The 19,145-nt window shown below is 42.0% G+C and overlaps 1 protein-coding gene across 5 annotated transcripts in view; it reads right to left on the bottom strand.

Annotated features, from left to right (window-relative positions):
* The window catches only part of LOC146854291 (uncharacterized), a 194,616-nt gene that overhangs the window by 133,702 nt on the left and 41,769 nt on the right, over positions 1–19,145 (bottom strand). For 3 of the 5 annotated variants that reach the window (XM_085652078.1, XM_085652076.1, XM_085652074.1), the window contains exon 2: positions 16,325–16,379. The exons of the other annotated variants lie outside the window; for them this stretch is intronic. The gene's annotated coding sequence lies outside the window, so the exon portion shown is untranslated. The remainder of the gene's footprint in view (positions 1–16,324; positions 16,380–19,145) is intronic. 5 annotated transcript variants of the gene reach the window in all.

The following is a 19,145-nucleotide window of genomic DNA, read 5'->3' as shown; positions in this document are numbered from 1 at the left end:
ATTCTGCGACTTCGATTGAATTTACTTCCCCTAAGAATTGTAACAGGAGCCTGGGAGGGTATTGCTAGACACAAAAGATAGTCATTTATGTAATTCCTGTATACAAGATCTAAATCAGGTTTTATTTGTTTGTCCTGCATTGAAATCAACACTTCGCAGATATCTAAGGAATTGTTTAGTATAATTATCGCCACAGCAGGAGAGGCCCGGAATGGTCTGCTGTCTCCCCCATCTGAAATTGTGTGTTTTAAATTTTAGTTTTTTTAAAAAAAAATTAAATATATACTAAGCAGTAAGGATCTATTTAATATGTATGCACTAAGCACTTGCACTTCCTCGACCCCTCGGTTTCTAAGGCTGATTTGCTATGTTTGCAACCGAGCACGTGCACTTTTACAAACTTTTTTGCTGCTAGTTACATGTTCTGTATGATCTCTTGCACCTTACTAAATACTTGTTTTGCTGCTAATTATCGTGTACTTCACGCTGAAAATGGCGCTTCTAAAAAAATTGAAACACTCTTGCACTGTTATTATGCTGCTGGTTTTATTGTAGTCTAGTGAATATACATTGTTTTTCATTATATGGTTATTCCGTTTGTTATCTAGTACTGTATAACGAATTGTCAAATCTTTGCACTTTACAACAAGTTTTAATTCTGAACGTTTTATGATAGTATTAGATTATACCTTCGTATAAATCTAAGCATTCATTCATGGTAATCCGACTATACATGGTTCACTCCTCCTGGCACTCGAAATCCTATAGAATGGCTGCTACGGATATGCTCATTTGTGTTTTATATGAAATGACATGATGAATTTAGATTGGCAATTTTTATGGAATGTAATGTTTAAGATGTATTTTTATGTGGATTTCTTCAGAATTCCAAATCATAACGAATTAAATATATATATAGAACAAAGAAATAAGAAAAAAAAAAAAGCTGCCTCGGAGACCAAATTTACCTCCCTCCGGTTACCCATTAATGTCTTAGCTCAGTAGTACCCCCGACAGCTTCTGCTACTCTGTTTGGCAGCATTGACTGGGTTCCAGGGACATCACTAGGTGCCCTAATACAAGCAAGTAAAATGGGCCCCTTAGTCAGCTCCCATGCGAGGTGCTATTGTTTTCAAACTATCAAGCTGCTCTTTCAGATCAAACTCTGGCACATTTTAATTCACTTTATTTTAGAAGTCCTAAAAATATATTCTGTTGAATGCAGTCTTTTCTATTGTTTGCAGCATTGAGAAGGTATAGACTGCTTTGAAGTAACATATTTAAGGTCTAGGGGTCCCAGAGAGCCGCGGTCGAATATTACAATCAAGACTTACTGAATTTAAATACGGCATATACATTTTCCTGCAGCAAGCTAGAGCACTAAGAAATCTTTCAGGGTTCAAAGGTGCAACATTAGTGTTTCACAAATCTGGTTCATTATGATACACTTCTGTGCAGCACCTAGCCGACTAGGAGCCACATTTCATGCGTAACACCGTTAGCCCGTTTTGGAGGTTTAATTAGCAGCACATTGCATTCTGGCCCTGTTCAACACAGTGACTGTTCAACATAGTGAGAATGGAATCAAAATTCTCTCATGAAAAGTAATAAAAAGTCAGGACTACTGAAGGCATCACATGGCATGTGATCATTTGACTGCTATACAGAACGCGCAATAGCAAGCCACGATGTAATAGGACATTTCACACAGATCACTGGCATTATAGGAGGTGAGCAATACCCCGGAGCCATATTATGTCGCTTGTAGCTTTTTCTTATTTTAAACTTGTTTTTATTAAGCACTGCATCAAGGATATCTGTAATAGTTGTCATCCACATACATTTACATCTCAATTGTTTCGTTGCAATAAATTAGTGGCATGACTTAACTTTTTCCTTCGCCCTTACTACCAGTGAGCCGAATTGCTTTTAGGAACAGTGCATTTTGAACTGACGCTCAATCATACAAACAATAATACAGTAATGATAATCAAAAGAAATTCGAGACCCCCACATCTGTACCATTCCCTGGCAACGACCGGCAAGTGTTGCCGTTTCCTAAGAAGGGCAATCTGGCAGTGTACCTGTGGCTGGTTTGTTCGATGAAATATGGTGTGAGGGGGCACTTATTGTTGTTGCATTGGATTGCGATGTGGGCTGGGTGGATGGTGGACTGTGTGGGTTTTCATTCTCACTTTGAGTTATTGCTGTAGACACTCCATCTATCCAACATTTCATAATGTATCTGAGAATTGTTGAATCTTTTGGAATAAACAATTAGCAGAAAATGGTCTTGTCAACCACTCACCACTGTGAATCTGTGCTCATTGTTTAATAGTAACAAGTGAAATCATTAGCTTTCATGAAACCATATTTATAATTTCTAAATTATTGGAACAGATGACTACTTCGAAGATTATGAATATATTCAAGCAGGCATTATCACATTGCAATGAACAGTGACATGAATAAACGTTCGTTTCATAGTCTTCATTTACATTCAAGTAACTATCATATGCGATTCAAAAAAGGGAGATACCTGAAAAGAAAATATAGAATTATTAACATCTGTAAATATCTCACAAAGGGGGCATTAGTGTAGGTTTGTAAAGTTATGCATCATTAGAGCACTAGAAAGATCTCAGTACACTAACAATAGTGCATGGTGTAGGCCATTAGCCTACATATGGTGCAGTACTCTGATATGGTGAGAGTGCACTTGGGATATTGTGCGAACTTTTGAAGTCAGTTAAGGGAAAGCGGTACTAGTGCAGCTATGAAGGAACGCATAAGGAGTCTTCTAGAGTGTTGCATTACTGGCAATCAGTGCATCATGGGTCACCGTTGTAACATAACTCTACAATCTGACCACAGATGCAAAGTGTAATAGTCCAATGTGGTTCTATTTTAAAATTAGCACAGATCACAATGCACACTTAATGCAAGACTGTAATCTAAGAAGCTCTTAAGTTTATTTATATAGTGGATTTAAGTACAAATGCTACCAATAATGCAGTTTCCTTTTCAGAATATGGCTCCTCCCTTCCACATGTACCATAACCCCCCCTCTAGATCTCTGAAAACAGGACGCTCGCTCTTCCAGTCAGATCCCTCCATTGGACTGCAATGGAGACGTACGAAAGAAAGCAAAGAGAGCACAGTGGCCCAGCACTTTAGACTCAGAAAGATGACAAATGCAACAGAAACAGATTAGAAAGCTTTTCAAAGAAGATGGGATGTCCCCTGTAGACACTTGAAAGGAAAACCACGATACCAAAGCCGGTAGCCATGAAGAGGTAGTGCAGGATACAGTTTTTTAATTTAGTGTATGCAGAAAGAGATCAACCTTGACATGAAGTAGAAATACTTCCTCAATAAAGAGATTGGGTTTGAATAAAAAAACCAAAAAAGCCCCGTTGTTATTAAACAAGCTTGATGGCTTTTCAGAGTACACTTGTTTAGTTTGCGGAGCCTCACCCAAGAGTATGTTTATTAGCACGCTGCACATCACTTCTTGAAAATAAGATTCTCATGCCATCGCTACTTAGGTCATGAGACAACAACCGCTTGTAGGACTTGAACCAGTGGCGGTGCGTCCATTGGGGGCGTTGGGGCGTAGCCCCCCCGCCCGTAGCTCCCTCGGCGTTTCTAAACTTAAGTAAACTGAATCAGTTTACTTAAGTTCAAAGACGCCGAGGGAGAACCAACTGACAATCATGTCAGTCAGCATGACGTCGGACCGCCCACCCCCTTCAGAGTCTGAAGGGGGTGGGCAGTCCGGCGTCATGTTGACTGACATGATTGTTAGACCAGGGGCAACAGGCAGCAGCACAAGTGCGCATGAGTGGGGAAGGTGAGCGAATTTTCACCCGTGCCCAGTCATGCGCACTTGTGTTTGCACTGGCTTGCGCATGCCCATTAGGAGCCCCTCGGTCTCCTAATGGGCAGGCGGCGGGAGTAGCGTAAGCTGTGCCCTCAGCCAATCCTGGCGCTGCTGGCAGTGCCAGGATTGGCTGAGAGGGGTTGGCAGGCCCCTCCAGTGCCGTTCGTGAAGGCGCCCAGGGGAGCAGAGGTCTGAGAGGTGGTGTGGACCGGCTGCGAGGTAAGTTTTTTGTTTAATATATTTCATTCCCCCCCCCCCCGCGAGCCGCGACTGATTGCAAATTATGGCCATATGCATCAAAGTACAATACATAGGAAAGGCCGTTGTAGGCCAAAGGCATAGCAGGTTATTCAGGTATATGCATTAAAAAAATCAGACGGTGACAAGAAGCAAATCTAGGGGCTTTAAGTTACCCTTTGTGGTAAGTGATGCATTGGTTTAAAGTATTGTGCTTCAGATGCGTGTGCCACTCCGTTTTAATGAAACCGCTTTCAGAATTCTTGTGTGATTTGTTCGCATTCATCAGGCGAGCTATTCAAATCCGTTTACACATCACGTTATACAATGTTTGTGATTTACATGCGAGTGCCAGGAGGGTTTTATTCACATGCCGTTTCACGGGGGTGTGCTTCACATACATACGCCACGGCTACTTCACGTGCCCCAGCAGGAGGGTTTTATTTACATGATGGGGCAACAAAGGAATTCTGTGCGGCCCCTGGTCCACTGCAGGGCTTTCAAAGTGTTAATGAAGATCCCTTTGTTCCCCGGCTGGAACCAGACTCTCGCTACAGAGGATGCACTGTGTCTGAGCAGGGCTTTCTGCTGGGGGCCTGCCAGTCCGTGGCTGCCGGGCATGTGCCTGTGTGCTAGGAACTGAACCCGCCTGTACTGCTCCCAGGTTATGCCGCGCAAACACTGCAAGCGCTTTCCAAATCCCTGGGTTCTGGTTTTCACTTTGTTTTCATGCGAGTGATTTGTAATGTTGTATTTTTCTCATATGTGGTTAAAAGTACAATTCTCGTCGGGTTTGCTGGTCCTCGGCGTTTCTCTAACACTTTCGGAAAGGGCAGAGGGATGTCCATTCGAATGCTGGTCAGCAGAGGGTTGCAGCGACATTGCAGTGTATGTTGTGATGTTACACTGATTTGAGGTTCTTCCCAATCGTCCCCTCTTCCTCCACTGTTATGATTCAGAACACGAACACGTCATCTTAGATCCCCATCCCCAAAACATTTTCCCTCTTTAAAAGAATCACTGGGCTTACGTTTTATATTCCCAGTTTCAGCTATAAAATATTGTTTGGGGAAGGATTACAATCAAAGGTAAAATAGCTCATGTCCCTTAATAGACAAGGGGGCAAATAATTCTGAAGCGGGCTGTAGGGTGACTGAAAAGTCAGGACATAAACAGCGTCATTTATGATGGGACCGGCATATTATTATGGTTACCCTTATTAATGTAGTGGGTCAGCAGTCTTACTTTACGGCGTGTTGGCTGGATGAGGATGTCACGTCATCCGCGGGTCAGGCAATGCCTGCAGGGTGCATAATAAATGGGGAGGAACCGCACGGGGTTCAGCTCCCGACACACTATCACAGCGTGTGTGTCATTCTGTGTCCCTTGTGTTTTGTGTGGCCTGTTGCATACAGCGACCAAGCAGCAGGCCGCGATATCACAGTTAATGCGGCAGACTGTGTATACACGTTTTAGCGCTTGGAGGGGGTCTTTCAACAGCAGTGTACTTTGCCAAAGGCAAGTGTGACGTGGTTTCTACTTCAACATGGGGCGCCTCAAGCACCGGCCTTCCTTGCTGTGAGCTGCGGACTTCATAGGTATGCCTTCCGTGGACAGGGTGTTAAATGGTGTACCACAGACCGAAAATAACGATGTTGTCCATATGGTTTTTTTGTTGTTGCTAATGTACTACAGCAACTCCAGTTTTATTTCAGTGGCGGTGCGTCCATTTGTGTCCTCTGTTTTTCTGAAGTCACAAAAAGTTGTCTGTGTTTATTCGTCGTTGCCCCGTCAAATGTGTGTGCCTCTCTGCTTTGCTTTTTCATAAAGTCATAGAAATGTTTGTCTAGGTTTGATCCATTCGGGCAGATGTGAAAATGAGATGTTTAGGTACATGTTTTCATGCACCAAAAAACCAGGAAGAGTTTTACATATTTGTGATTTCCTCTGCTAACCGTATAAAATGTTGTGTATTTATGCTGTCCACGTGTTTGCTTTTCTCAGATGGTGCAGAGAGATGTCTTTAAGGGTATGCTGTGCTGTTATTTCACAGTGTGAATTCGATTCTGTGATTTGAATTCACAGTGCGTTGTTTATGCTGTTCTGCTATGATTTTACTGCTTGTTGTTTCTGTACACTTTTGCGGCGCTTGCACACTGACATGGTATCTTTTTGTGCCGTGGGGTCACAGTGAGATATTTCTGTTGGTTTTCTAAGTTCTATGTCTCAGTTTAATCATGTTTCTGTAGGTTCACTCATAAATATGGAGTTTTTACTTAAGGCTGGACACGAGGAACAGTAGAAGTGTAGGGCATTCCTTGGCGCTTCTGGCAAAGATTGTCCTCTATAGGTCATAAAAATTGACAATTTCTTAAATGATAATTAAATCGTATTGCTTTATTAACCTTCCTGCTTTCTCAAATTTGCTTGAAAATGCACCATTTGTCCACTCTATTTTCAAAATTCTTCCCCCCCCCAGCCCCTGTCGGTTGTTCGGGCACGCTTGCTACACTCGCTCACCGCAGTGCAGAACGGCAATAATTTGACGCCCACCACTTTCAAATGTCACCAGCCGCCACGGACTAGAACCAGCGGGCTGCAACATTCCAACCCTATGTCCAGATTGCAACCACTAAACTGTATTACTCAAGAGTATAGTCCTTGCTGGTCATTCCTTAAACAACAAGAGTAGCCCACCCAGAGACAGTCATAATTGGCGCCAAAAATCCTCTTAAAGAATTTAAAAACAGATTTTTTTTTACTTTGATTCTTCTTATTGGAATCTATAACAGTGAATTTTAAGGGAGCAGTCATTGGGCCACTGACAATACACACATGCGTACGTTTGCTTAAAATGTTTAAAACCAATTTTGGATGTTTTTTTTTAGATCTATATTGTATATCTAGCTCACATACAAAGTCACATTTAAGGACAAGCATTTGCAATACAATAGGTCTCGCATTTGCGAGAGTTTGAGCTATTGGCATTGTAAATGACTGAGCCTTTTATTTATGTGTTTGGAAAACCTGCAAGTACTGCGTAAACCTGTGCTTAGTACTTCTAGTGGTTACTTCTGAGAAGCAAGGCTGGCAGTAACTGCATCTCTTTTACTGCCTTGCTTCTTGTACAAGTACAAAGTGCGTGTTGATGCAGCGCTTGCAGGTTTTGTAAACACAAAAGACATTGTCATTTACAATGCCAATAACTCAAACTCTCGCAAATGCGAGACCTATTGCATTGCAAATGCTTGTCTATCCCATGCTACTGTTGATCAGTACCATTTAGGGTTATCCTTCTTATTTGAGACACTAATCAATACCTAATCACTTAAGTAGTGTGCTTGCTTTTTCACTGGTGTTTACGGGTTATCTATAGGCTTTACCACAATTCACTTAAGAACCCATTAGTTTGTTTCTTATTCAAGTTAAACTTCTAAATAACAATGCTGAACGTGCACAGTTTTATCAACTATAAAGACACCAGTGACCAGTTTAATATGTAATGTTTGTCACTATTGAGTAAATGAAGGGCATTCAAGACAGACTTCCGCATTTGTGTATATTTATAGGCCTCCAATAACCTATCTAAAAATAGGACAAAAAAATAGAGAATGTGGCCTAAGGCCAGAGCTCCTGACTTTGCAGCTGGGGAACCAGGTAAGAGCCTCGGCGTCAGCTCAACATCCTGCGATTCTGGGCAAATCACTTAATCTCTCCATCATGCCTAACAAAAATGAATGTGTCCTTGTGCTCATCTTAAAGTCAAGTTCGGGCCATATAAAAAACTGCCAAATGTATTTTTTTTAATCACCCAATCTTTAAGAAGCCTCTACGCTTCATGTAGGACAGATTTTTGATAATAGCTGCGACTGCAGCTTGGACCGCAGAATTAATGTGATGCGCAAATGGTAAAATATCCTAGGGCCTGGGTTTTTGGCTGGAATTTCTGCTTACAGTTAAAGGAGGAGGCATGATTTGTTGGCGCTCAATGTGTAGAGTGTTTGTCTTTTGAGCAGTCACTGAAAGAACGAATAAAACCGGTATAAAAGTTGTCGTCTTCGTTACCGGACAATTACCCCCACAGAGACACCGGAACAGAAGGCACGCGAGCGTCCCCTGGAAGAGTAGTTTCTCACCTTGTTGAATACAGTAGATTGTGAAGAGGGATTGGGAAATGTATGTACAAGTATGTGTTTGTGACGCTGACTGTGTTGGCACGTGGTCTTGATCACACCATGCACCGGATGTAGGAACGGATCGTATAGTTGGCATTAAGATATGTGCTGGCAGTCACGGCTAGTGGATAAGACTTGGACTGCTAGAACACTGGAGTTTTGTTATAAGAGGAAGGTGTGCAATGCTTGCTTGATCTCTGCCCAAGTAGGGTAGGTCTAGAGTGAGTGAGCGCCTAATAGGGGGAGTGAGTGAGTGCATGAGTGACTGAGTAAAATGAATTATACAGAGCAAGCCTGCAAACGAAATCATTTAGACCCATGCTAGATAAAAAAAATAAAAAAAACACACAAGCACGAGACGCACAGGGAAAGTTGTTACCTACTGAGGACATCCCGAGCTGAGCGTCTGTGTGCATTAAGAAAGCAAAACTGCTTAAGGCTTGCAACGTCAGTTGCGTGGGGCATGGAGCGCACGGCCGGAAGTGTCCAGGGCTCCCGTGAGCTGAGGGAGCCCCGTGTGTTGGAGAAGCGAGGCGGGAGCCCACCCCGCAGAGGAAGTCTGGCGGGAGCCCACCCCGCCTTCGTGAATGCCGCTTGGTGCGGCCGGAGCAAGATTTTAGGCAGGGCTCCTGTGAGCAAGACGGAGCCATGCGTGTTGCTGCGCCAGTGACCAGGTGAAGAGGAGAGTCCCCCCTGCCATTGAGAAGACCAGCCTGGGAGCAGCGTAGAGTCCCCACAGAGCCGGTGAGTGGGCTTGAGCAGGAGGCATGCTGGATGCCGCGCCTGGACAGGACATGTGCACGCGTATGGTGCGAGCAGGAGTTGTGATAAAGACGCGAGCCGTACGCTTGCACATCTACTGTCTGTTCAGCTTCAGCACAGACAGTCGATGTGCATGCATTCAGCTTGCGGCGTTATTACAACTCCTGCTCGCACGATACGCATGCACATCTCCTGTCCAGGACTTGCCGTACGCATGCACCTGTCCTGTCCCACTTCGCAATGCAAGTCGGCAACAATAGATCTCGCCTAGGCGGGCAGCGCATGACGCTGCATCGCTAGGCGAGACCTAAAAAATGGGGGCTAATGTATGGCCTGAAAGAAACTACTTTGCACCATAGTGCACACACATTCATTTGGCCTACTACTTTTCACTGCAGTGTCTTTATTCCCTGTCGCCTCTTCGCATTCAACAGTTATGTGTACGGGACCCAAATGGGGACCATGACACATGCAGCTGGAGCACAGCCCCATCTGCCACCCTCTAGAGACACCAGTGATTCCTCCCCTTCCTAACACATCCTGTACATTTAGTACTAACCATAGCGCACTTCAGAGAGGGTTGGGCTGGCGGAAATGGAGGACTGGGACAAGGCAATCTAAGTCTTGAATTTATGAAGAATACTGGTAAATCGGGACAATAGTGTGCTTACATAACGAGCATGTACTACATAGTACTCGTGCAATACCAAGCAAGCATGGGCCAATAATACTTGCTTTTGAGACCTCGTGGCTTTGCCAATGGTTTTTAGCCATGCTTTTACAGCATTCCAAAAGATGTGCAGCATGGCTCAAGAAATAAAAGTGCATAAACACATTAGCGTGCACCTACAAAATGACATGAGTTGGATTGGTAAATAAAAGAAGGGCAATTTTTTAAAAAATTTTTAAAGCATGTGTGGCAAAAGTAACATGGAGGGTGCAGGTGGGGGGGGAAGCATCATGGAGGACATGGATCAGGTGAGACAACATAGAGGGTGCAGGTGGAAGGTGAAAGGAAACAGCAAGGAGAGCTGCAACAGTTTGGGCAGGTGGGGGAAAAGCAGCCGGCAAGACAAAAAGGTGAAGCAGTTGGGGAGAGGCACTACAGGTGAGAAAGCAACACAGGGAAAGAAGTAAAACATGCAAATGCAACATGGAGGGGGGTAGGGAGAAGCAAAAAGGTGACAGAGCAACATGGAGTGAAGGGGTAGAGAAGTACACGAGGGAGATAGCTGGAAAACACATCCACTCACGGAGAGCTAAACCCCAAAGTAACAAATCTATGCAAAGCCAACCACTCTTGCCTTTAGGACCTATTGGCTTTGGTTTGCTGTACAGCATCCTCAGCTAAAAACCAGAAAAAAGCTCTATGATGCGGCGTGTGTGACATTTTGTTAGCATGTGAACCATGCAAAAGCAAGCAGTAGAAGCATAGAAGTCAGCAAATCAAAAGGGATGGTGAAGAGGCTATGCTCCATGGGAGGAACACCACAAGATTGACAAGCTGAGACACAAAGCAGGCAAATGAGACCAGTCAGTGCTAAGTAGCATGTGGGTTCCAAGCCCCTGTACGTTCTTGGTAAGCCCACAATAGATCTCATGCAACCAGACCGCTCTGTCTGGTAGGCTCGACCTAAAAAGTAGTGCTTGCAAAGCAAGCAGCAGACAGACATAATATGCTCATGCGCCAATGAAGAGACAAACAAGAGGAAGGAAAGCCCACACAAGCTAATAAATAAAAAGCGAGAGTGACAGTAAAGCTAACCAATGGTAAGGTACGGGTGGGCTCTAAGCCGACTGTGAGCTAACAAGTCTTTTTGCCAACAGACCGCTTTCACAATCTGATAGGAGAGGGCAAAAAAGGGTCAACTCACCACTAAAATACATGTATTAGAAGTATAACACCAGAACACAACTCATACATAAATCTCAATGCAGATTCAAAATCACCATCAACATGCAGTTAACACAACGCAAATAAATTATTTTAAAAGCAGCATGTAAGCTAGGTTATTATGCCACCAATATCCATCAGAGTTCCACTGTGCTCTAGCTCAAGATGTCACCAGGCCTCTGGTAAAGAAAACAAGTAACTATGCCAGTAGAGAGGGTCAGTAGAAACAGCTGCAGAAACCAGCCACTTACTGAGTGTGGCTAAGGAAGCCGCCAATGGACCAAACTGGACACAAACAAAATCGTACACACAAACCAACCATGAAGTCCCAGGCCGTCAGAAAATACCAGATCAGAGGAAAAGAATGCAACACAACCGGTGCCAAATGGAACGGAGAAAACTTTAATGGCCCAAAAGATCAACCTGGTCCCACCACCACCTAAAATGGAAATCAATGTAGAAAGGTTATGACAAAAGCATTCCCATATCTTCCTACACATTTGCCAGAGGATACTGTAACGAACAGAACTATCCATGTTAGAAAGAATTATTCCACATCTACTAAGAGTTCAAAGTTAGCTTTTCGGAGTGCTGTCAAAACCAAGGACAGGTCCTAGGCCAACACAAACAAAAAACAAACCTACACCATCCAAGCTCAAAACCTTTTGGGAAACCAATCAAGAGCACCATCTGAAATACATCCGTCCACACCTCTGAACACACGGATAGATGCGACTCAGTGTGCACAACGATGAGGAAGACAAAGCCAATCGAAAACACATCACACACAAAATCCAAGGCACTTAAAAGCTTGCAATACCAGGGATGCAAGCCTAGAGACATAACAGGTCAAAAAATGAGAGCAATGACAGACACATACCTGAAAAGTGGGGGGACGCCAAGACATCTGATCCTTAAGGTCACTGCCGAGGAACAGCCATTCTAATAGCATCAAAACCTTCAAATTTCTAAGGTACTGTTTGAAGAATGGGAATCACAGTCCCCAAAAGGCCAGAACAAGAGGGGAGCTAGGAGAACCAAGGAATGACCGACTAAGATGTTTAAGCAAAGAAAACCAGAGCAGGAGTGGCCACAAAAGGGCAAGGAGAACTAGCCCACACCCTCTTCCAATCCCTAATCTACAGCAAAACACAGAAGCACTGAATAAGCAGAAAGGCACACAGCAGGTTCTGTGGTCACCAGAAGAATAAAGCAACAAATGCACAGGCCAGATGGAATGAAGCTGCTGAGCTAAAGATCAGAAGCAGTGTGTCAGCAAAGCGCTCCTAAACCTTTGGGTCTAGGTCACACTATTTAAAATTGAAAAAACAAATAATCTCAGACAGAATACACCGGTGCCACATGGTGGCTGCACTACAGCATTGAGAAGCACCCAAAACCAATGAGTAAAAGTCACATTAGAGCAAATAGATGGTAAAACAGATCTGTGTTTCAGAATCACCAAGCACAGTGGCAAAGACCATCTGTCCATTGTAGATTATATAAAAAATAAATAAACAAACACATGATGGGTTCTGGGTTAGAGAAGGATCTTTACAAGCCCGTAGGGAGGAAAGAAAGTTTAAAGGATTTTGAAGCACTTCTTTATAAAGAGATTCTACTATTAGGACTGCCTGCCTCAGGAGCGATACTGTAAGTTTACACATTACACCCATATGTAGTGTAGATGAGCAACATGACCTACTCGATTCCTAAGAGTCAGACAAAAGATCTCTGGGGATTTTTTGATGTAAGCTTTTAGATGATGGTGCGCAGGGTGGATCTCTCACTTTTCCCTACAGTGCATTCACCCAATAAAACTTATAAGTGAAATAGCAATCGCGTCTCCACCAAGTTTAAAAACAAACAAACACACAAACGCACACTGTAGTGTAGTTCCCATTTCCCTTATAAGCTCTGCGCATTGGAATAATATACACTATAGTTTTTGCATAGGACTAAGGTCAGCATGCTCCTATCAAGTACATTAAACGTAATTACTTTGTGTGCCACCCAACTCAGAGGTCACTAGAAACTTCTCGAATAAACAAGAAGGGATTAGTTTCTGACAACTGCATGAACATGACAACTTTGTTTCCCTTAGAATCGGAACGTGTCTCAGAATCGTGGAAACAATAGATAACAGTTTCACTCAGTCAATCGTGCATGCTTAGTTTCTTCAGAGATACACAGAAATCGATAGACGGGCATTTCAATAAAAAAAGGACTTATTGAACAGTCTTGTTTCTCGTGTAAGAGATATGAGCTGTTACAATCATTAGACAGTAAGCAAGATATAATCCGCACAGCGTAAGCAGCAAGAAGAAATACTGCAATAGCATTGTCTTTTAGCTAGGACATTCATATATACACATACATACATAAATAACACAGGCTAAAAAGTGAATACTCTTCCGATGCTTCTAAATAGTTCTACCCCAGTGTACCTAACTTAGGAGCAGTGCGAGGTAAGAAGTAGGTGCTGTTTTCTATAGTATAGTATATACTAAGTTAGTATGCCAAGAGTCCCTCTAGGTTCTAGCCAGCTCCATACTTTTAGAATGCAAGAGGTGGGAATCTCTTTCCGGGTCTCAACCTCAGACACCCCGTGAAGGGAGTCAGAACACTGGAAGCTGGATTCTCTACGAGCAGGGATGACGGCGTCTGGTCAGTGTGTCAGGCCGGGATATGGTCTCTTCCGAACTTGCCGTGGCAAATCGTGCAGTCAAGTTGTGTTGAGCTGTGCCGTGGTTTGCCATGGTAAGGGAAGGTATATTTATACCTGGAAGGTGTTTAGGAATGCTAGCATTGACGTAAAGTCGGGCAGAGGAAGACGTCATGAATGAACCCGTAAGGAATAGTAGCTCATGCATAATAGAGGAGTTCTTGGAGAAATCAATAATCCTGGCTAGAGAAAGTCCCGTCGGCTTAAGGGACTGTTTTCTAAGAACTCGTTGTGACGTGGGATGGACGGATGTAGGTGACCATGCCTGTATATGGATTGCATGGCTAATGCCTAAATAAGGACTGGGATTCTATGCCTAAATAAGGGCAATGCAAATTGTGCCTATATAAAGGACATGATTCAGGGAAACCTATGTACGGGCATCTAAACCAAAACACAAACACCACAAGATCAGAAACCCCATCAATACCATAGGAGGAACTGCTGTCCCTGGCATCCATCCATCATGCAACACACTTCAATGACTGACCTTCAAACAAGCTACGCTGACTGATAAACTCAAAGTTGTCAAGAGCCTCCATCGCCACACCCTCAGTCATTAAATTGTTTCAGAGACGCCCTTGCAGCTTCCAGAACAGAGCACAAAGCATCTTCCATGGCATGCAAGCCATTTCGGATACTCACATCTGAAATCCCTGGAAAAGGAATGGCTAAGACAATGGAATGTTGCACCTTTTAATTGTTCAAATATTAATTAAGGAAGTAGGATATCTATAACAAAATCCGTGAAAAGAATGCAATTTTTCAAATTAATTTGTGAAACACTCGCACCCATAACCAAAACACACAAGTACTAGGTTTTAAGCATCTTTGAGAAAACTATGATAAATATGATCTTGATTTTTCTAAACAATGTGTGGTTACAAACTGCATAAGCAAAGAATGACCTGGTGACCTAGAAGATATCATGTACTATAAGGGATTTATTAATGTGTAAATAGCATTTCCTTACTCAACCTCAGCAAGAAAGAGCGGAGTTGGCATTTTCAGAAACGAACTTGTGACCCATCAAATCATTTTCCTAAGCTCCTAGAAGGGCTTAGAGTTTTCCATTGAAATGCCCAACACCATTGATGGTCGTCATTCACCGCAAACTGTTCTCAATTTGTCCAAATTGTAAAGAAGATTCTCTGAATAGGATGCATGGTGTGGATGTGTGTTAGTTACCAGGAAAATGATCTTTTTTCAACTCCGATCCAGTGTAAAAGGAGAGTTAGCCCCTCCGAAAAAGCTAAAGCCCATCGTAAAAATAGTTCCATGCACTAGTAAGACAGGCTGTGTTATTAAGTGCACTTTGAGAGCTGACGCGTTCTTGGAGCTAACAGCAGATGTTTATTCTTGCCCAACTCAATGATAAATAAGACTGCACAATCCAAGTGAGGCCTGCAAGTCATCGGTACCAAGTCAGTCAGGGCTGAGGCAGCCAGCCACTGAAAAGGTTTACCATCAAGCTAGCCATTTCAAATTTTTAGCTAACAGCTGTTAGTTACAATGGCACATAATCATGTAAGATAGATATATAGATATCCATCGATCTATCGAGTTTTCAGCCCAGATTCTGGCGCTCGGTTGCAAGGGGCAGTGCGTTTCTTTACCGGCAGAGCCACACCGGTATCAATGAAGCAGCTCACCTTCCAGCGAAGTAAAGACGCACTCACTCGTTTCCAGGAAAACTTTAGGTGGATTTATTCATCATCATTTGCCATGCCCGCTTGGCAAAGGACTAATAAATCCACCTAAATTTTTCCTGGAAACGAGTGAGTGCGTCTTTACTTCGCTGCAAGGCGAGCACGGATATAATTATATATATATCTCATTCAAACCTTGTTTCGCGGTTGATCTCTGCCTCTTGAATGGTGGCGGGCTACCGGCAGGGTCGCGACCCCTTCAAATCCAGAAAATGATCAATCTTTCTTTGTTCAAAGATTGCGCCGAGCCCCAATTCTTTTCAATAGCTTGCTTTATTTAAAGCAAAGACAAACACTGTCCCGACGCGTTTCAGAACATTAGTTCCTTGGTCACGGTCATCAGACGTTAACGTGCATCATGTGATATAGTGCAACAAATGATAACAATACAAACAAAGGACTACGGTGTTGCCATGATTTTGAGATTGTTTACACCACCATATTGGAATGGTTCATTGATATCACTTAATATACAATGATTTTCATTTCGAAACATTAAATCACAACTTAAAACCATTACAGAAAATAACCGTAATGCAAAAAGTAATTTATACATAACATGATCAGATTAGATCAAATTAACTGTCAGTTGTCAACACTAAAATATCGCGTTGGACATAAACCATCTTTGATTCGTGTTTACACTGTTACCCCAGTGGGTAAATATTCACAGGTTTTAATCGCGATGTTGAATACATTATTACTAAATAGTAATGCAAAAAGTAATATATGCATAATGTGATCAGATTAGATCCAAATTAATTGTCAGCTGTCAACACATTACAATATTACGTTAGACACAAATCATCCTGGATTCGTATTTACAATGTTACCCAAGTGGGTAAATATTCACAGAATTTGATCGCGATGTTGACTACATTATTATTCAAATGCCCTAGTGGGCTAATGTCAAAATGTTTCTAATTCATATAGTGATACCAATTCATGGGGTTTAATTCTGCAATTCTTCACAACAAGGCATACTCTCCGTCTCCTATAAAAATAAACCAAATGCACTAATCAATATAAGGGTTACTATTTACCTATTAAAAACAACACAAACATCATACATAAAAGGCAAACTTTCGAGATTCATAGTATTAATAACAATAGATGGTCAGGTTGAATCTGTGATTTTTTACAATTTTGTTACAGTTTGTTGCAGTTTAACCAAGATGGACTGATAATTCTTCATCTTTGCTTATGCCCCCTGGGAACATAGTTTCATATTTAATTATCATTCGTGATTCCAATCTGTGCAGCTCTTGCGTTCTGTTCCCCCCTCTTTCAGAAATAACGATTCTGTCGAGGGCACAATATCTCAGTAAACCAATATCCTTATTGTGGCATTCTTTAAAATGTCGAGCAATAGGATACTGCCTGTCCTCATTAGTTATAGCACGGATGTGTTCCAAGCTGCGCAGTTTCACCTGGTTAATAGTGCTACCAATGTATACCAGCTGGCAAGGGCATATCAATGCATACACACAAAAATCTGATTTGCAGTTAAGATGTTTTCAAATAGCGAACGGTTTCATAGTTTTAGATAAAACTATCTGTTTACAGTTGAAACCGTTTCTTTTTCAGGTATTAAAATATTTTTACATAATACATCTTTCAGGGCAGAACATCTGCGGAATGTAATTTTTGGGAACTCATCAATACATTTTCTGAAGGTTTCATCAATTCGTAACCTGAAGGTTTCATCAATTTGTAACACCTTCCAGAATTTGTTTAAGCATTTTCTGACATCATTACCCTGATTACTAAATGTGGTAATGAATCGTATTGCTTCATCCTCCACTTCAGCATTGGCCTTGATTTTAAAAAGTTCTTCTCTTTTTATTTTTGTGACTTTCTCGCATGCCTTTCTGATAACTTTACGAGAATAACCTCTTTCTTCAAACCTTTCTCTCATCGTATTCATCTCCTGTGCAAATGCAATTTCCGAGCTACAATTTCTTCTAGCCCTTAATAGTTCCCTATAGGGTATACTATTAATAAGATTAACAGGATGACAGCTTGCAAGGTGCTATTTCCAGCCGTAACTTTACGGAATAGTTTGCTCTCCAAACGATTTCCAATAGACTTTACTTCCACATCTAAGAACTCAATAGCGTTCTTATTAACTGTACAAGTAAACTTGAGATTAAGGTCGTTTTCATTGAGGGAATCTACAAATTCCACTGCCTCTACTTCATTACCCTTCCAAATGCAGAATATGTCATCAATATACCTTACCAGGAGGACGACCTGATGGTTAAAGGCACTGATGTTTTTCGCCACCTGCTCCTCCCACCAGCCTAGGTACAATCCTGCATAACTGGGGGCGAAGCAGGTTCCCATCGCCGTCCCCCGGGCTTGGCGGTATATCACATGATCAAAGATAAAAATAATTTTTTAAGCAAGTTGACATCATATTTAATAGCATCTCTGTATGCATGAGATAGCATACGGGTCGATCTTTTAGATAATACCTGCATGCTTCTAAACCCAAATCATGAGGTATGCAGGTATATAGGCTGTTCACGTCAAATGTTAGTAATAGATAATCCGATTCCCAAATTACCTCAATCATTTTCAAAAAATGCCCCGTATCTTTAATATACGAAGGTAAAGCTTGTACATATGGCCTTAAAAAGTGATCGATATATTTTGAGGTATTTTCAAACATGCTTCCAATAGAGGAAACGATTGGGCGTCCTGGTGGAACATCTTTGTTTTTGTGTACCTTGGGTAATAAGTACATTGCTGATAGTTTGGCGAATTTACAACATAAACATTTGTACTCATCATTAGAAATCAAATTTCCATTTTTCCATTTCTCCAACTCATTTATATAGATTGTTACTTTTTTCATAACAATTTGTCACTTTTTGTGTAACTGTCCTCATCATTCAATTGTCGTCTCCCCTCTTCTAGATACATATTGAGGGGCCATACAACCACATTCCCACCTTTATCTGCTTTTTTAATAACCATCTGCCTGTTGTCCTGCAGTTCCATGATAGCTATTTGCTGTTTTTTAGTGAGATTGTTGTTAAACTGGGGTTTCTGTTTGGCCAATTTCTTAAATTCTTTAAATACACCCTTCTCAAATACCTCTATTGACTCATTATACAGTTGTGGCAAAAATACAGATTTTGGTTTGAAACCACTTTTACATGCGTCATCAATCACCAATTCTTCCTGTGCCAGGCTAATCAGAGGATCCTCTACCCAATTGTCATCCACTAATTCTCTCAGTGTATGCAAAGTTTCTATATCACCAATAGATAACGTGGGTTCTTTAACATTGGTTGTATATGTCAGAGGCTTCAACTTATTCTCATGCCATTTTTTCAATTTCAATTTGCGTGTAAAAAAAGAATAAATCAATCCTACTTTCTGTATAATTAAAACTCCTAGTTGGACAAAAAGTCAATCCTAATGAAAGTACATCAATTTGTTCATCAGTTAGTAAGAAATTAGAAAGGTTCATTACCGTAAGAGTGTTCTTCATAGTATGGCTGTTTTGCCCCTTCGCATAAGGCTTTGTATATTTCCTTGCTGCCTTGCACCCCGCTTGCCTCCTCTGGCGCCTCGACCTCGACCTTGACCTCTTGCCACCTGGGGACTTGCTGATTCCTGTCTTCCCTTGGCAATTATGTCGTATTCCCTTAAAATGCTGGATTTTACTCCTTCCGGGGTTTTACTTTTCCCCTTCTCCAAAGGTTCTGCTTCTTGTGGCCGTGATGTCGTAGCAGCTTCCATTGGGATT

Source organism: Triturus cristatus, chromosome 4_1, assembly GCF_964204655.1.
Source record: "Triturus cristatus chromosome 4_1, aTriCri1.1, whole genome shotgun sequence".
NCBI classification, from domain to species: domain Eukaryota; kingdom Metazoa; phylum Chordata; class Amphibia; order Caudata; family Salamandridae; genus Triturus; species Triturus cristatus.
Note: the sequence above shows the minus strand (reverse complement) of the source record. Positions and strands in the feature narration are given on the sequence as shown.